The sequence below is a fragment of the Struthio camelus genome, chromosome 5 (assembly GCF_040807025.1).
Source record: "Struthio camelus isolate bStrCam1 chromosome 5, bStrCam1.hap1, whole genome shotgun sequence".
NCBI classification, from domain to species: Eukaryota; Metazoa; Chordata; class Aves; order Struthioniformes; family Struthionidae; genus Struthio; species Struthio camelus.
The window spans coordinates 45,359,861-45,377,757 of record NC_090946.1 but is presented as its reverse complement, the minus strand read 5'-3'; the positions used below and the strand labels follow the sequence as shown (position 1 = coordinate 45,377,757).

Below are 17,897 nucleotides of genomic sequence, written 5' to 3'. Positions count from 1 at the left end.
GCCCTATGCTTCCCAAAACGAGTCTCCCAAGATAGCTGTTCAGTTTGTGATTGTAGGCTTTCTAGGTACGAGTTTGTGGCAGTCCTCAGTGGAAAATCTGTCCCGAGTCAAGCTCAGTTGGCCTTCTGGTGAACTTGTAAGGGAGTCTGCAGGATGGTTTGAGGCCCTCTTGAGTATCTGTACTGAATAGAGGGACAGGAGGGACAAGCTAAAGAGCTTCCCTAAAAGACAGAGATTGAGTGCATCCACTCAGCTAGCTTCTGTGTGTCAGTGTGATGCTCTCCTAATGTTTCATTTTGATGGATAGTGTTGTTTTTTGTGTGTGTATTGTCTTTTTTTTTCCTAACACAGAACTGCAAAAGCTTGAAGTGGCAATAGCAAAACTTGATATATATATTTTCTCAAACTGCACAGTTTTTGTCTATCTAGACATGATGTCTAGATCAGCTGAGCTCAAAAAAAGCATGTGAGAAGGTATTGTGGAGGGGGAGAGAAAGGTTCCATCGGATGGTCCCCCATCTGAGGAGAGTGATTTGAAGTGTTTGGGATAAGGGGTCTATACCTGAAACTTATTTTTCTGCTAGTGACCATATAACACAACTAGGGTTACAAAGGCAATCCAGCATGGGTTCCTGATATGAACCCGCATGGAAGCAAAAGCTGTGGGAAGGGGGTTTATAAGCACTTCTAAACAAGAAGTTGGTTTTTTTTTTTTGGTGGTTGCTTCCCTGATTCTGTTAACCTTATCCTGAAGGGACACCAGTATTAACTGCAGCGTGAAGCATTTTATGGAGGTTAAATGATGGGCTGGGCATAACCGCCTTTGCGTAGCCCCATTAACCCCACAGTTGTTAAATCCCAGGAAATGCTCATTTTCAAGACTGTTTTTATGACCCGAAAATAAAAACTGAAAGGCATATGTGTTGCTGGATTTTATCTTCTTTCTTTTTTTTTTTTTTAATGCTCTCAGCTGGCACATGGAAGGCATTTCCTGAGAGTGAATGCCCTGTACTTAGAGGTATTCATATACTGGCACTTCTCAGCATCCTGTTCATCTTCTGTTATTTGAAACAATTATCCTAAAATGTTATGTCTGTGTGTGTGGGAGAGGGGCAACCTGGAGAAGTTGCTGAAAATGGGATTCCTCTCCCCCGTTAATAATGAATGAGAACAGGAGGACTGCAGAAGCATTTCTGAGCAGGTTCAGTTGAAAGTTTCCCATAAGGCCTTGAATGCTCTCTGAAATTTGCTTTCATCAGTAAATATTTGTGTCTGTTTTCCACTCGTCTGCTCAAACAGTTTGGAATGTGGAAAACCTGACACCTGAGTGCTTGTATCACTGATGTCTGCTCTGGTGTGGGCCAGTGTTCACCCCTGTCTCTTCACAGGTACCTGGGATTCTCCTTTGTGTGTGTGTGTGTTTTGTCATAGTTATCATTTCCTTTTCAAGTTGTGTGCTATAGCATGGAACTCCAAGGCATATGCCTTTGTTGGCATTAAAAAACAGGAAAGCAATACAGTATATTCAAAACTGATCTGTTCTTCCTCCCCAAATATTTTTCTTTGTTTCACTGATTGGAGGCTAGAGGGGACTTCTCTCTCTGTTTATGCATGAACTGAGGGTTTGGATTCTGGATGAGATTGGCTTGGGCTTTTTGCGCTGTATTTTTCTTTTAATTTTAAGGTAATATGAAGACCAGCTAACCACTGTGACCCTCCCCAACGTTCTATGGAACAGACTTGTCTTAATTTAATTTTTCGGCTTTATTTATTCCTCATTAACTAATAAATTATTGTAAGAATGAAGTTTGACTTTTCCTGTGACACGCAACGTGCTGCGTGCAAGGCTAGGAAAGAAGAATTCCTCCCCTCTGCTGTCTCTGATAGCCTTGTGTTCCTTGGCTGATACCCCGGCTCTGCTCCGTAAAAGCCAGCTGTGTTTTTTGTAAAGCTTAGTGTCCTGGTGAGTGCTTGGGTAAAGGTAGTTAGTAGTCAGGTATCTCACCTAACCTTTGGGTTGCGGGTTGGAATTCAGCAGTACTTGAAGGTGATGTTTCCCTTCGGATTGTAGTTGGAAGTCAGCTGTCAATAGGGTGTCAGGCTCCCAACTGAATGCTCCTTGAATGGGAGTTGCAGTGAAGTGACCAGGGTTCAAATGAGACAGATAGACTGCCTTCCTTCCCCTTCACAAGGGTGCATCCTTCAGATGAAAATGATGACATGCCTAGGGAAATGGGTCTTGCTAATGTTCTCACTGCGTCTGTTCAAGGAAACTACCAATATAGCTAGCCAACCCTCACTTAACTCACTCACTCACCTTGAGAGAGGAAGTAATTTTAGTTATGAAAAATCAGAGTAATTCAGGTTGGAAGGGACCCTTGGAGGTCCTCCTGACCTAACCTCCTGCTCAGAGCAGGCAATCGGGTTATGTTGTCCTAGACACAAGAGGTGGATGTAGTTGTCTGGCATAATGGTTTGGGTACCTATAACAGGTGAGTGCCCCTTATGAGACCTCCCCTCAGGAGAAATGCCAGATTTGGTTCCTAACCAGCTGGATCATTGCTATTAGCCAGAGAACAGCAGAAGCCTGGAAGGATTGGAATGGCTTCTCTGTTCAAATTGCACGTTTTGAGGTGATATTCAGCTGTTTGCTGATGTCTGGGCTTTGAAGCTCTTCATTAATCCTGTTACTATTTCTGTCTTTGGGGAATATAGATCCAGAAAGAAGTCATGTAAAGTTGTAGGTGTCCCCTCAAGAGAACTTGTGTTTACTTAACAGGAGTGGGAGACAAATTCTGTGGCTTGGGGTTCTTGCCTTGAGCAAAGTAGAAACATCTTTGCCTGACCAAGCATATTGTTCCTTCCCCGCCCCTCCACCTCTGAGGAAACCAAATATTCCGGGATATACATGCCTTTCAATAGAGAAAACATTTCCATCCATATGGATGTATTGTTTTCAAACACCACTGCAGTGTGTCATCTTTTCAACTAGAAGATCTGATGTGGGAGCGGGATTATTGGTTGGCTGTAGGTTTTTTGTCTTTAAGGATGTGTTTAGCAAAAGAAATTCTAAGTGAGATCAACCCGATTGGGAAAAAAGGTTAAATCCGTATTCCCGCACCCCTGATATTTCTGTGGGGGAGACATTACTGTGGTGAGACTTGCACTTGGATAACTTAGCTGAATTTTACAGGTAATCCTTTTGTAGCACAGGATAAGATTCCCTTTTTTTTTTTTTTTTTTTTTTTTTTAACTTCTACCGTTAATGACCATTTGCAGTGTAATAAGGTGTAATGTATGGCTGTTCCATGCCTTGTACTGTGGTGTGCGACTCAGTTATGTTGTGGTTTTTCCAATGTGTGGCTGTAAGGTTGCCAAGTTTTCAGCTGTTTATATAGGATTGTGTGAGCCACTCCTCACAGACTGGGTGGCACATGGGAACCTATGACCTTGTGCAGGGGAAGGGCAGGAAGGGCCGCAAGGAGGATGAGAGTTTATGTACCGTGGGTATGCGGGAGGCTGGGAGGGTGGCAGACATTGACATTAGTGTAACTGGACACAGAACTCTATTCATTTAGCCATCCAGTCTCAGATAAGTGCCAAACCCAGGAATGTGGGGCTGCTACCTGACTTGGAAAGAAAAATAGGCTTAATGTGGAAATGCTGCTCTCAATTTGAAAGTGTTAAGGTAGAAGGAAGCAAAGAGGGGTCTCCACTGCTGCTGCTGAGGCAGTAACAGCCTCTGGAGTGCCTTACTTTGCTTTTGGTGGCATTGCAGACTGTAGAGGTGCATGTTTTGCTGCAGCTGCAGTTAAGTACACCACTGGATTTATCTAGGATGGAAACATGCAGTGGTAGTTATTCCAGAGGAAGCCTTACATGAATCTCTATTGAACAAAAACACAGGATAATTTCAATTTTTTTGGCGTGAAATATGGGCTGCCTGTGATTGAGAATGTACTTGTCTTTTTGTTGGAGGAAGGTGAATTTGGGGATCTCTTCCTGCAGTAGCGTTGAGCTAGACCTCATCTTTTTAGCATCAGACAGAATGCCTTCCTCTTAGAGCTTCATCAGGCAATATTTCAGAGCTGATATTCAGAAAATAAAAAAGGCCCTTTACTCTGGGATTCCTGAATGCCTGATGGACAGTGACTACTTCAAGGGACTTGGTCAACTGAGAAATTGTACCTTTGGCTGAAAAACTTCTCTATATCTGTTATTGTTTGTAAGCTTATGAAAAGTTTGGAGGGTAAAATGCTACTTTTTCCTTTCAGTTCATAGTGTACCCGTTGACATGGGTACACTGATATTCCACAGAATAAATCCACTCCTTAGGGATGGAGGCTTGGCTGTGCTTCTGTTTGTCTCTTCTCCACACTGCATGATGTATGTGAGTAATAGAGCTACCATGAGTCTAAAATTCAGACCGTGCAGAGCAGCTTGACTGTGTCTGTAATACCTGAAGCTTCTATTAATTTATGAAAAAAGAAAAAAAAAAAAACTCCTTAACCAATTACTGGATAGATGACAAAAAAGAAGATTCAAGGGAGACTCTTTGAGGCGAAGCTTAACTGCTTTTAAGAAGGAAGTAATTGTGGCTGTCCAGGCTAATGAAGATTGATGTTGGGTCTACAGAGCTGAGAAGGCAGACTTGGGAGCGGAAAAAATGTTTAAGACTCATTTTTTCTCTCTCCTGTGAAAGATGAGTCCTTTCCCTCTCAACTTCCTTACCTTTGCCAGGGGACAAGTGTCACATGCAGGATCATTTTAGCCCCTGCCACTTCCTGCAATCCTATGCACATGTGTTAAGGTGACCCATAAAAGTACCAGTTTGCTGTGACCTTTCTTTGTTCTAAGGCTTCCATTGCTTAATAATCCAAGAGTGAGTTGAGGGCACCCTGCGCGGTACTGGATTCAACTAATACTAAAAAGGATAGGATGTCCCAAGTTCCACATAGTTTTAAAATAGATTTTGTGTTTATTTTCTCCACAAAATCCTCCTTCTCTGAGGAAAAGAGAGGTTTGGATCTTGCTGTGGTTTGGATCTTGCTGTGGTTTGGATCACTGTTTGCCATGAGCAGGGTTAATGATGCTAGACAGAAAAGGGACTGTTTGTTGGGGAGTTCCCTATTTTTTCTTTCCCAGTGGCTTTTGACTTGCTTAAAATTGAGCTATAACCTTTCTGATTTCCAAGACTGTCAATTTTTGTCCCCCTAGGAATTGAAAATGCATTTAATTCTGTGAGGCCAGCATGAGTATTCCTCTTCACATGGAAGAAATTTAGATGGAGGATCTTACAGGAAACTGACTTTGGGTAACCTCTGGTGCCATGGAAAAGCTTATATAAGGATAACTTAAGCTCTGTGTGATTCCTGAATTGTGAAAGGCTTTAGAGTCAGAAGTCTGCATCCAGTTTTCAGCCTCCATTGCAGGTTACTACATCACACAAGTGTGTTGTTTCTGATGCTCTCTGGGAAAATGTGTGTTCTTTTCTAGGGGGATCATCAGTAAATGGGATATGATGCATGTATGGGAGAGGGGGGGAAACAAGGAAGAAAATGATGTCAAAACCTGACTTTTTTAAAGCATAAAGATCATATTTTTGATCTTAAGATGAGACTGATGCCCACCTTCCTCAGTAAATACTTTGCTTGGCAAGAGCTGAAAGTTAGATGAAACCCATCTCTGGGTTTCTCATCTGAGCTCTTCCACAGGTAGAGAGCTAACAGCAGCAGGGTAGATGTGTGGGTGAGGTGTGCCTTTCTGCAAATCTGTTGTGAAAGAAAAGACATACTTGACTAACAATGTGGTGAAAAAATATAGCTGAACTCAGACTGGAGCATTTTAAAGGGTTGGGGAGGGGAGACTGGGACACGTTGTGACCTAGGTGGATCTGGGAACTAATGTTGGCACTGGTTAATCTGGCCTGTCAGGGCAGGTTTTTGTACGGTGTTCTCTTTGAGGCTTAGGCTGCTCAGCACTGCTGCAAAATCCTACTAATCCTTTTTGCTATCCGTCTCCTGCAATGAAAACTCAGTTGACAAACTGAACACTTGAATTTCAGAGAGCAATTGGGATTCAGGTTTGGGAAGAATAAAGATCTGGCAAATATGACAGGACCTTATTAGAGCTGAAGGAGTCTTACAATAGGTGAAATAACTTGCATGTTATATCTTGACAGCTGTTGAGGGACTCTACCAGTACCAAGGGCCTTATTGCCTCGCAAATGACTTACACAGCCAAATGATACCTATTGACAGCAGGTGCTCGGGGGAAAAAAAAAAAAAAAAAGACCTTACTCTTCTGTTTTTAAGAGGGAACGAGGATGCACTGAGATGGTCATGTTTGCCCTCTGTATCCTGCATTAGAAGTTTGCTGTGTGGCAGGCAGGCCCATGTTGGATGGCATAGATGAAGTGGAAACATTCTCAGCTGATGTGGCTGTGTTCTGCAAGATACTAGAAAACATTGCTGCCACCTTTTTTGTAGCAAGATGGGTACTTGGGTGCTTAGATCTGAACCAACTGTCTTGGCTACAATTCTGGGCAATGCTTTTGGGAATTGAAGATGGACTCAGGGTAGCAGCTGAGACTGTGCTAACCAGCCCTGCTGCTGCCAAATGCCTTACAGCTCCAGAGTATTGCTGTAATCTGCTAGTGACAAAACTAGTCTTTCAGTGCTGCAGCTCTGGCTGTGCTCTGGATGAAACAGGCTTATGTTCGAGCTAAACAAAAATGCTAAAGGAGTGTTTTTTATCCTTCTCATTCTGGCATGCTGTCATGAAAAGCGCTCTGAGCTTGACTGTCCGGTCTGGAGTGCTAGCAGCACTGGCAACTGGTTCTTCATAAAGCCAAATTTGAATTGGGGGTGGTAGGGGAAGGGGAATAGACATCCTTCTCCTCTTATCTTGGAAGGAATGCCCTATTACTTCTGCTTTTAAAAATGAATGAACTCATTCTTTTCTCCTCAGATACAGACCATATGGCGTTCCTGGTAAAAGTAGCAGATGTTCCTTTCTTGCTCTATTTTGCTCGTTCCACTTTTTTTTTTTTCTTTCTAGCCTGTTTGCAATGGGCCTGTAGTGCTACAGCTCCGGTAAATCTGATTATTGCCCTGAAACTGTAAATTTGTGTTTAAAGAAGGCTGGATAAAGTGCCACTTGGATTGTGGATCTGAAGCCTGAGTGTATCTAGGTGGTAACTGAACCCTGCATGCTGGGTCAGTGTGCTCAGTTTAAAAGTTTCTCCTTCTATTTCGTGATTCCTCCTGGCCTCTGAACTTTGTTCTTCAACATGAAACAGAATGTTCTACCCCACCTTCGTTGTGGTAGTTTGTTTTGTTTTGTTGGTGAATGCAATTTCTTTGCAAGTCTGTATCCAGAGCAGTGTTGTTTCAGTGAGAGAATGGAGATGTTTTTGCATGTAAGTGGTTGTTTTTTATGTTCTCCCTGCCAGTGTAATTGTTCTCTTGTGTACACGTGAGCTGCTGTTCCAGTTCAGTAAGGAAGAGTAGGCATGCAGTGATGGACCGCAATAGACAAACATCTGTGAGTGCCAGATAGACTTCAGCACTCCTTGGTCTGATATGCAGGATATAGATGATCGCACCCATAAAGAATTGTTCTCTGTTGTGTCTGTGTTTACATGGGGGTTTTGTTTGTTTAAAGCATTGACACAACAGTAGGAGAAATTTTAGTCCTTGCTGATAGGAATGACTCAGCTTTTCATAAATCAAATTTCAGGTATTCATGTGGAAAAGGGGCACCTTTCTTAGCCACCAGAGATCTATTGCGTTAAGGTGGTGTCAGAGATTCTCTGTGAGCCTGCACTGCCATGCTGACCTATATGTCCTCTATTGCACGTGCTGCTACGATGGGTTAGGGTTATGAACTGTCCCCTTCTGAGGGCTGCTTGTCTGGGCATGGATAAAGACGGCTCCTTTCCTTTTTCCTGTTAATCTAGCTTTGGTGAAAATTTTTCTTTCCCCTTTCCAGGAATGCTGCCTGCTAGTCTTCTGTGTGTAAAGATAAGTATTTGTCACTGTGGATATATTTACTGGGGTAGAGTGGGTGGGGTGGGGTGTCAAACAAAGAACGTGGTGGTAGGTTTTTGTTTGTTTATTGTTAAGGTTTCTGGAATTGGCTGGGGCGGGGGTGGGGGGAGGGAGGATACTGTTAATATCAAAGAAGCTGCCATGGCTTGACAAGAAAAAACTTTCCCATGATTCTGTGAGGTGTAGGGTGATGGGATCCTTTAAGGTGAAACAGGAATATTAAATAAGTAGTTTTGTGTTTTCCTTTTTGAGAGAATGTAGGTACTGGCTTTTTCATGTAAGTGATTGTGCAGCAGTTAAAGAGGGAGATGATGTGTTTGTGCTCATTGTTTAATGCAATACGCACGAGTTTAATGCAATAGGTGCTGTCTTATTGAGACGAGGTGGTCTTGCATGCAGCTTACCTGCAGAATAGTGTAACGTGCAGGTGGTTCCAAACTTAGTGTGGCTCCTTGGTCAGGCCGCTTGGCACAGCCAGGCAAGGGGCCATACAAAGTATCTGCTCTTGTAGGAGACTGAACCGTACAGGACTATGAGAGGGAAGAGGGGTGCATCTAGGGACATCAGGATTAAGAGTAGAGAGTGATTCAGTTATCTTAGATTGCTCTAAAGTTTTAATGTTCTCCTTAGAGAAGAAAACCATGCAAAGTGAAATCTACTGACAGTTGCGTTTTGGAGCAGACTCTGGTTGCCCTGAGAATTCCACTAGGGCCAGTTACAGAAATGCACATAGAGCCCAGAGAAACATTCAGAGATCAGGAAGAGATACAGAGATCTCCTCTTAATGTTCTTGTTGATATAGCAAAAGTTCCCACAGTCTTTGAGGTGCTGTCAAAATGTACGTGAGCAGAAACTCTTTCCCAAAACATCTTAAGCTCTGAATAAATGATGAATGAGAACAATGTCCAAGATGGCTGGAGCTCTTATGCAATGAACCTGTGTTCTCTGTCTAGCTGCTCTTGGTAGCTTGCTCGCCACTGTCATTGCAGTACCCCGCTGTCCATGCTGTGCAGGCTTTGGCTTAATATCAAGCCTTGAAAGATACGTTCAGCAGCAGCTCTTAGCAGAATCTCAGTCAAGGAGGAGAGCGTAGGCTTGTGGATAGGTTTTGCCTCTTAAGGAGAGATGAATAAATTGGGAAACAGTTTCCAAAAAAAAAAAAAAAAAAGCTTTCTGAAAGCACCTCTGGCATTGGAGAGGAGCCAGTTGGTTCCTTTTCCCCTGGAGCAGGAGATTCTTGTGTTCTCAGTTGTGATTATTTCAGAAAACCTCTTAAGGATATTTATGCAGTGGTGATAACCCCTTGCATGAAGGAATGCAGCCTCTGTTCAGAGTATGCCGTTCGTCTCTGCGCTATGCTCCGAAAAGTGAGAGTACAAATTAGCTGTTGTTGAAAGGGAGGTGTGCACCCACAGGTCTCACTAGATGTAACTTGCTAATACAGAAGCTGCACAGAACCTTTGCAAAATGCACAAAGTAACCATCCTCAAAATGTTACAAACTCATTCCTATGTGCCATGGGGCATTTTTGCAGTCATGGGAAGTCTTGGAGACCTTGTTAATAAGTTCAGCTGAGGAAATGGCACAAGGAATGGCAGGAGAGGGAAAGTTCATTCTTGTGTGTGAAGCGTGAACTGGAATTTGTGCAGAGAGGGTAAGGAGGCATGGTAATAGTCTTGAGAAGGAATATAAGAGAGATGAAAGCAGAGGTGAGGCTGTGTTAAGCCTTGAAGATGAGGGAAAAGAATGGGAACTAGAATGGAGGAGAGCAAGTAGCAAGGGAAGTAAAGAATATGCAGTCTTAGTCTGTACCACTTTCATAAATCTGTTTTTATAAGTATCAATTCAATGTCAGTGCAAAACCTGTTTTTATAAGTATCAATTCAGTGTCAGTGCAGCTACAAAAATAAAAATGGAGTTAAATATTTACTGATAAGAATTTGAGGGAAGTGTTTTCTTTAACCTATTTCCAAGCAGTCTAGCTCTGATTCTTGCTTCTGTGCCAAATTATTGGCATGTTCCGTGACAGAAATAGCTCATGTATCTCAGTGACCTTTCAATTTCCTTTTCAGCTCTCTGATTCCACTGTATGTAATGAACAAAGAAAGCATTAAAAACAGGTGTGGTGCAGATCTTTTTTGCATGTTTGCAGTCGATGAAATAGCTCTGGATTTCACTGGGTGTGAAAATTGCAAGAAGCTGCTAAGAATAGGAACCCGGGGAACCACTCATAGCTCAGATTAAAGAGGCAGTTTCTCTCTGTCCGTCTCTTTGTGTTACGGTGCCTCATAACATCTTTGCAGCAGTGGCCTTTTTTGTTCTGTGTTCATAGAGCACCTAGCACAGTGTGGTTTGTTTTCTAGGCTCAGCCTTCTGCCTCCTGTGGCCCTGCAAATACTAATGAGGCAAGAAGTGTTTGTGAAGGTTTTGTTTGCCTCGGCACATGCTTTTCTGAAGGAAAAGTTTATCCTCTGGCTTGTGCCCAAGGCTTCTTGTGCGTATCTCTTCCATTGCACAGACTTCCATAGTGAGTCAGAACAATTAGCTGTAATGTATCAAAGAGAATATTAAAATGCATGTGCCAAAGAGAGAATGGAATAAGAAATGACACTTCAGCCAAAAGGCTTTAAGGGGGGGCAGGGGTGTACATGCGGAGGAAGAAAAGGCAGTGTGAGAGATCTGTGGGGCTTTTATTGCGCAGCATGAGAAGGTCTTGCAGCTAAAATGCCGCCTTAACCTTTTTTTTCCTATGTTTGACAGCCAGTGTGTCTTACAATAAGCATGGTCCATGCAATGTGAAGAAGGAGACTCTGCTTTAAGAAAGCATGAAGATTTCGTTTTCTTTAAGTGAATGTGTCTAAGTATTCAAATATAGGAAAATAGACTTGGTAGACCTGTGATAGGTCCAACCTTTATTGCCAACATTTGTGCTATCTAAAGACAAATCTTCTCCAACTTGATTCTAGTGAAATAGAAGGCTTGCCTGAAGTCTAATGGCTACTTATAGGTGATGACAGCAAACCAAGCATTGCTTGGGATGGACCTGACGTTTATCAAGTCAAGATAAGTTGTGCTACCCAAATGAAGGCTTGAAACCTTTTCAGGTTTCTAGAATTCTGCTCTGACCCTTGTGACGAACAATTTCTTTTGCAGTTCACCTAGACATACCAGCATGCAGTTCAGATGTGGTTTTAAGAAAGAAATCTTCACCATATTAGTATCTTCTCTGAAGTTCTTCAAGACTGGTTGATTCCTCTGATACCCCTTCCGTCTCCTGTTGGTTCCGGGCCAATAGTGCAAGGAGAAGAATTTCTGTCTAGGAAATGGAGACTTAGACATTTCTTGTCTAAATAAGCATACGATTCCTTTTTGCCCTTTGAAAATAAAGGTGTTTGTGAACCTTAGGCTCACCTTTAATAATAACTACAATTAATATCAATCCTTAACACTGGCTAATTCCATGAAACAGACCCCTCTCAACCCTGGTACTTCTAAGGCCTGTCCTCCTTTCCAGTCTCCTCCTCAGTTTTCTTAGGCTTCTGCCAAGTCCGACAGTCTCGTGCATTGTGCATCGTTCCTTTGTAGCAGTGTTTTTCATGTTACTAGGCTAGTTCTTAACTCACCAGTCTCAAATCTTTTGTATATTGTGCGTAGGCCTGAATGAACAGTCACAGAGGTGAGCAGGGTTCAGTCCGCATATTGTCAGCGTTTGAAGACTGGTTTGTAGGTGAGCTCTATGAACTGCTTATAGGAATGGGTAATGAGGATTGAGCATTACCGTTACCATGTGGAATGAAATGGCCCTCACAAAGCTAATGCTTTACTCTTGCCTGTGTTTCTTAATTCTCATCACACTAAGATTTCTTCTTGTAGTATCTCTTCCCGAGTCTCTAGGCTGTATGCAGCTGGGAAGTCCAATAGTCAGCTTTATAAAAGCCTTCAGAATTGGGCATCTTGCAGCTGCTGACACTGCAGGCCTCTACCTGGTTTGCTTTCCTCCTTAGAGGTTAAAGTACCCACAGTGTTTCCAGGGAATAGTTTAGTCTTATATTGGTGATGGTGTTACTAAAGATGATCTCTTGCTTTGAGGCCTTCAATTCTAGAGAGGTCTCTATCCTGAGAGCCTTTACCTGTTGGGAAGAGTAACTTTTTATGCCATGTGATGTGGAGTGGTTGAGCTTTGCCCTCATTGGCAGGTGATCATATGCTTTGCAAGGGGCAGTAGAGGTGTTCCAATGGGATCTCTTTCTACATGCAGGCATGATGTGAAGCATCTTTTGGGGTGATTCCCAGAAGCTATGTTCCTAGCTGTTTTAGTCTCATGTTTATTTAGTTCTATAAAAACTCTAGGAACCACAGTCTGCAAACGTGTAATGCCAGTGGTAATAGATCGGAGAATAGAGAATTTCAAAAATCAAAAGCTAAAAAAGAAAGCTTAAAAAAAAGTAAAAAATAAAAATAAAAACACTAAAAAAAAGTAGAACAAGTAAAAGAGGGCTTTTGGTAGCTATTGTGCTCTGTAATGTGCTAAGGAAGGTAGCTTCTTCAAAATGGGCTTTGTGACATCCTGTGGAGCTTCAATTAGTGGAGCTATTTATTTTCCACAAAGCAGGCATCTTTTTGTCCCCCCCTTCTAGGGAAGCCGTGTGTGTGAAACAGTGACTCCACTTCAGGAGGAAAGTAGACCCTAAAGAGCAAAGGGAGACAAAGAAGACAGTTTGCTGTCTAGAGGCAACTGTGTGTTGTGTACCTCTGTTAAATACTCATGTTTAGTTCACACAGAAAAGCAGTTTTAGGTAAGCTAGGATGCACATCTTATAAAGAGGACTTTAGCCCTTTGACAAAATGAAGCTTACTAAGTTGCCTTTTAAAAGATTTTGAAGGTTTCTATTGGAAGCCTGGAGAGTTGCAAATGACATACCACCAGCTCCTTTGACTGTTGGTGCTGTACATCACATTCACAATACAATCTTTCCAAATGGTGCTGAACTTTATAGCTAGAGCTGCAGACGACAACTGTTTTTCTTTTTCAACCCTTCCTTTTCCGTGCGTTTAGTGAAGAACAGGTTAGCCAAACCAGAAATTTCTTTGTTAACAGTTCTTATACAGGGACCGTTTTTAGAAACTCTGCAGGCACCGATCTGTGGATGCTTAAACCTTTCTGCAAGATGCAGAGCTTTTGTGTGTAAAACAAGCCTTTAAGTGCCTGCTCTATTTCTCTTGAACTGTTGCTCCATTGCTTTTGCTTTTACTGTTACTCCCTGCATCAGGTGGTTGTTGGAGTCTGCTTTTCAAGAGATACCTAAGAAGTTAGTATTTTTGAGCCAGTTTAACATACTGATATCAGACTAAGTGCTCCCCCCAACACTAGTGTTTGTAGGAACTAACAATATTCTCTCCATCTGGATTCAATTTAAAATATTTGGCCTTGGAAGAAGTGGAAATTGATAACACTGAAAGATGGAAAAAATGGATTTAGCTTGTTCTTTTGCAGCAAAGACTTACATTGGAAAGGCCAAGAGAGAATTATTTTGGTGAGAAAGACTCTAAAAATCTAAACTGCATGTCAGATTCACAGAATAGGTAAAACAAATTTATTTCTAAGAATATAGTAATAAATGGATTAGGTAAATTCCCTTTGAGGAACTCACTTTAAAATAGATTAAATGAACATGAAAATCATCTGCTGTTGAAAGACATTTAAATCTGTGTCTCTAGTTTTGCGGGTTTGGCATGTTAATTTTGCTGTCCTGTAGGCTTTTGTAGCAGATTTTAGTGATCCAAGCAGGAGCATGGTGTTACAGGCAAAAATATGAAGGTGATGACTTTTAAACTAGCTTGCTGTATACCTATTTTAATAACCTTTATTCAATCAGTTCTCTCTGAGGGAACCTTGACTCCAGAGACAGGAAATTGCTTGAGGATTATTGGCTGTGCCAGGGCCTCCATATTTATCTGCAAAATTCTTGCTTGAGTTATTTCTGTCTCCCTTTACAGGGAGTTAGAGTTACTGCACTTTTCCCATTAAGCTGAGTAGAGCTGACTGGGAATTCTGTGCCCGAACGCTTTGTGACAAATAGATTGACAGCTTGGGTGTACTTGCCCAGGATGCTTGGAGACATGTCAAAATCCCAGGCAAAGCAGAAGGTGTCTATTCACTTAGCTGTTAGTGGGCTGGCAGTGTTTCCCACCCTACTGATAACTAAGAGTTAAAGGTGCCTGCTGTAAGCTACCCTTTTTGAGGGGGATGAGGCAGGATCTGCAACTTTTCAGCTCTGCGTGTGTGTAGCATGGGGAAGAGATGTCCAGGGCAGTGTAAGCGATATGCTTTATGTTCATGGGCCCATTCTGTTGACACTGAATATAAGCACTCTGGAGGAGTAACAAAATACAGAAATCCAATGAAGCCACTACATTCTCTCCCTCCTCTTGCTTCTATTTCAAATATTGTGTACTGTGGAGTTACCAGGACGCTTGCCTGGTAGTTGGCACATTCAGGTAATGGAGGAATATGGCTTTGGGGACATCAGGGAGGCAGCACACAGGAGCAGTGTGTTTTGCTGAAGGACAGCAAGCCAGCTGCTTGGGAACCGTGGGTGACAGGAAGCTCCGCTTCTAGCTTCTGTTCCCAGTGTGAAAGAGGCATTGCGTGCTGTTCTATTTGGGGTTTGTCTTTGCACGTGTAAGCCTTGGAGAGGGAAATGTGCTCTTTGGGAGTGTTTTGCCTAGAGTTTTGAGACAGGCTGGGCAAATCCCGGCTGTGCTTTTGCAGTCCTGGGTGGTCTAGTGCAAAAGCAAAGCTGTGAGGCAGGAGATTAAATAACCCGTGTCATCTAACTTTGGGGTATGTCTCTTTCTGACTTGGGATTGGTGTATGTGTGATTCTTGCCTGTGTGCAGTACTTTGTAGGCTTTATCGCTGTTGTACAAAACTGTAAGATGTACTGCCAGAGCAAGCTGCTGTCTCTTGGCGTTCTGCTCTGTGTAGCTCAGTTTTCCAGAAAAGCTAACAAATAGTTGAATCAGTGTCTTCAAGGGGATGGTTAGCTGGAAAGTGGGAATAGGAACTGCAGCATGGGCATGCAGCTCGGAAACTGGTCTAGGCACCAGGAAGAAAGGGCCGTCCTACAGCCAAGGTAGCAGTGCAAGTCTGTCAGTGCTCAAATGACCGGAGAGATAAGCTCCCGCCCTGGTCAGCTCAAAGAAGGGGCAGCACTGATGTACAAGGGACAGGCTAGACTTCCAGTCAGTAAAGGCAGAGAGACCAGTACTGCTATATTTTTAAAAAAAAAAAAAACCTCATTAAGAGCTGCTGAGTTAACAAATACTATCAGACAGTCTTCCTCTGGTGCCTCAAGAAACCTTTGCTGAACATTTTACTTTGAATTTTTGTTCTGTAGCAGCTGTGCAGAGGCCCTTGGAGCTGAAGAATTGTTCCCTGTGACAATTCCAGTATGGTGCAGGGGGATGGGCGCAGGAGGCCATGCAGGTGCTCCCCCTTGCTTTACATTGCAGTTCAGAGCATCCTGGGTCCCACCTCAGGCCTTCTCTGAACAAAGCTGTCATGTTTCCAGCAACCACTGTTCACATCATATATATATATGTATTTTTTTTCTTATGCCCCTGGTTTATAAATATCTTGAATCAAGTGAAGAAGTTTAAGCATCAAATTGACCTCCTATTGAAGTGCAAGTTACAGGGTTTATTTATGACAGGCTCTACCTTGTTTACTCTTACTGCTCTGCTCTTCTTTCTGGCATTTTTCCCCCTCCAGCCCAAATTTAATGGTGGAATTCCTCAGCGTGCAACTTCTGAATCCCAGCTGTAGGTCACAAGAAGCGAGTTGGACACCTTGTTAGAAATTGACCAGTATTGGAGATTTTGCTTTAAATGCCTGGCTTCTTGACTGTGTGCATATGCTCACACATAAGCAGTGGTTAGTGTCTGGTTTGATGTTTGTGCTACCCAGATCGGAATATAATTAAAACTGATCTCATGTTAGAAAATCAAATTAAGTAGAGCTGGTTGAGGGAAACCAGTTAAAAAGGGAGAAAAGGCTGTGGGCTCTCCCGTGTAATTATAAGTGTGTTCTTTGTGAGATGATCATTGTGACAATGATTTAAAACAAAGGAAGCTGTTAGGGCTTGAGACTCTTGTTTCCTGCCCCCTCTTCCCACAGCCCATGAGTATTAACTGCTGATATTAACTGATAGCACCTTACCTAGAGTCTGAAAGCCTCAAATTGAATGTTTAGATTGATGCCTTTTGGCCTGCTCCCAGCGAAGGGTGCCTAGCTGAGGAGCCTTCTTGAGCTGGCCTGACCCCGCACCTGCCTAGGGGAACTTCCACAGCCACCGTTGACAGTGGCCTCACAGGAAGGGATCTGTGTGTAAATGTTATGCTAATCTTCTTAGAGTCTTAATGTTGAGTGTTTTGAATGACAATGCAAAATTGAATTTTCCTTTTTGAATTGTATGCTGACAAAACAGTAACTTGGCTAGCATCTCCAGAGTAAAATGTATCCAGTATTACTATAATTGGTCTCAGTCACAGCAAGGGTTTACAGCAATTTCATATCTGTCTGTGACATTAGAACAATACATCTAAATAGGAAAAATGGGAAACTTTTTTTTATAGTAGTAGTAGCAAAAGCATTGAAGAGACACAGTGAACTAATAGATACAAAATTGAGTCATGGTGCTCAGACCTTTGAAGGCCTGTCTCTTTCCTCATTAAAATGTATTGAAACAGTTCTCTGTTGTGTTAAAATCCCAAATGCAGTCTTTAAATTTAGAACCAGAATTTGAAACTCTTTTTAACTTTCTCAATTTAACAAATAAAATTAGACTGGAAAGTGCTATTTTCCGAATACTGAGGCTATAGTCTTATTTCTCAGGGCAGTTTGTCTGGTTTTGTCTTTGAAAAGAAATTTGCACTGACAGACATCCAAATATCAAGACTGTTGTTAGCCTGGGAAGGCCTGATCTCAGAACGTGTCTAATGTGGAGAACTTTCTATGTGAGTGATATTAAGTGCTACATATAAATGTCATCACCTCTTAGAGGTAGGTAAGTGGATATTTTCATATCTGGCAATAGACAGCAGCTTGTAACCTCCTTGTGAGCTGTGTCTCACAGCTGTACCTTTAGGAATAAATGTAAAAGAGTGTCTCCATCTTCCAGTATAATTCCTCACTTAAGTGGCAAACTAATTCACTGAGAGTTGTATAGAGGGCTTTGGTAGGAGAAAGATTTCCCAGCTGGGTGTTCTCTCCAAATGGCTGTTCTGCTTAGTGGTGGTGCAGCTGCATGTATAGCAGAGTGTTGCTTTTAGCCACATCAGTTGAAACGGAAGCACAACAAGTGGTGAGGGTGGGGAGAAGCACATTCTGGTAGTGAGGGAATATAAAACAAGCCTTTACTGTATATGAGCCTTGTGGTGTGTTCCCTGAAACAGATCAGCACAGCTGTATAAATGAAAAAAAAGCATCCTGGATGTAAAAGTAATGCTGCCAACCCAATGCTGCTTTGAGAATCCTGTTCTTACTAGAAGCATCATTCAGACCTGTATGTGCTTTCAAGATGTTCTGCCTTTACACTGCTTTTCTTTATTCCCCTTCCCTGAATCCATTTTGGTTTACTGTGAGTTTTCTTTTTTAGGACTTATTATTTTTGGAAACTGTTCTGGAACATTTTGTGCATATGGTCCTCTGTAAATGTGCTGTTGTACTGATTAAAGCTGAAAATATGAAACCTAGCCTCTCTGATGCAGTGCAGCAGGGGAAAAACACTGAAACAATAGTTTCCAAAGGGAATACTCTTCCAAATAAAAGCATATTTTAAAAAAA

General features: G+C 42.2%; 1 protein-coding gene across 5 annotated transcripts in view; it reads left to right on the top strand.

The window, feature by feature from the left end:
* SUSD6 (sushi domain containing 6) overlaps positions 1–17,897 on the top strand; it is an 88,207-nt gene that overhangs the window by 9,319 nt on the left and 60,991 nt on the right. The gene's annotated exons all lie outside the window — the stretch shown is intronic.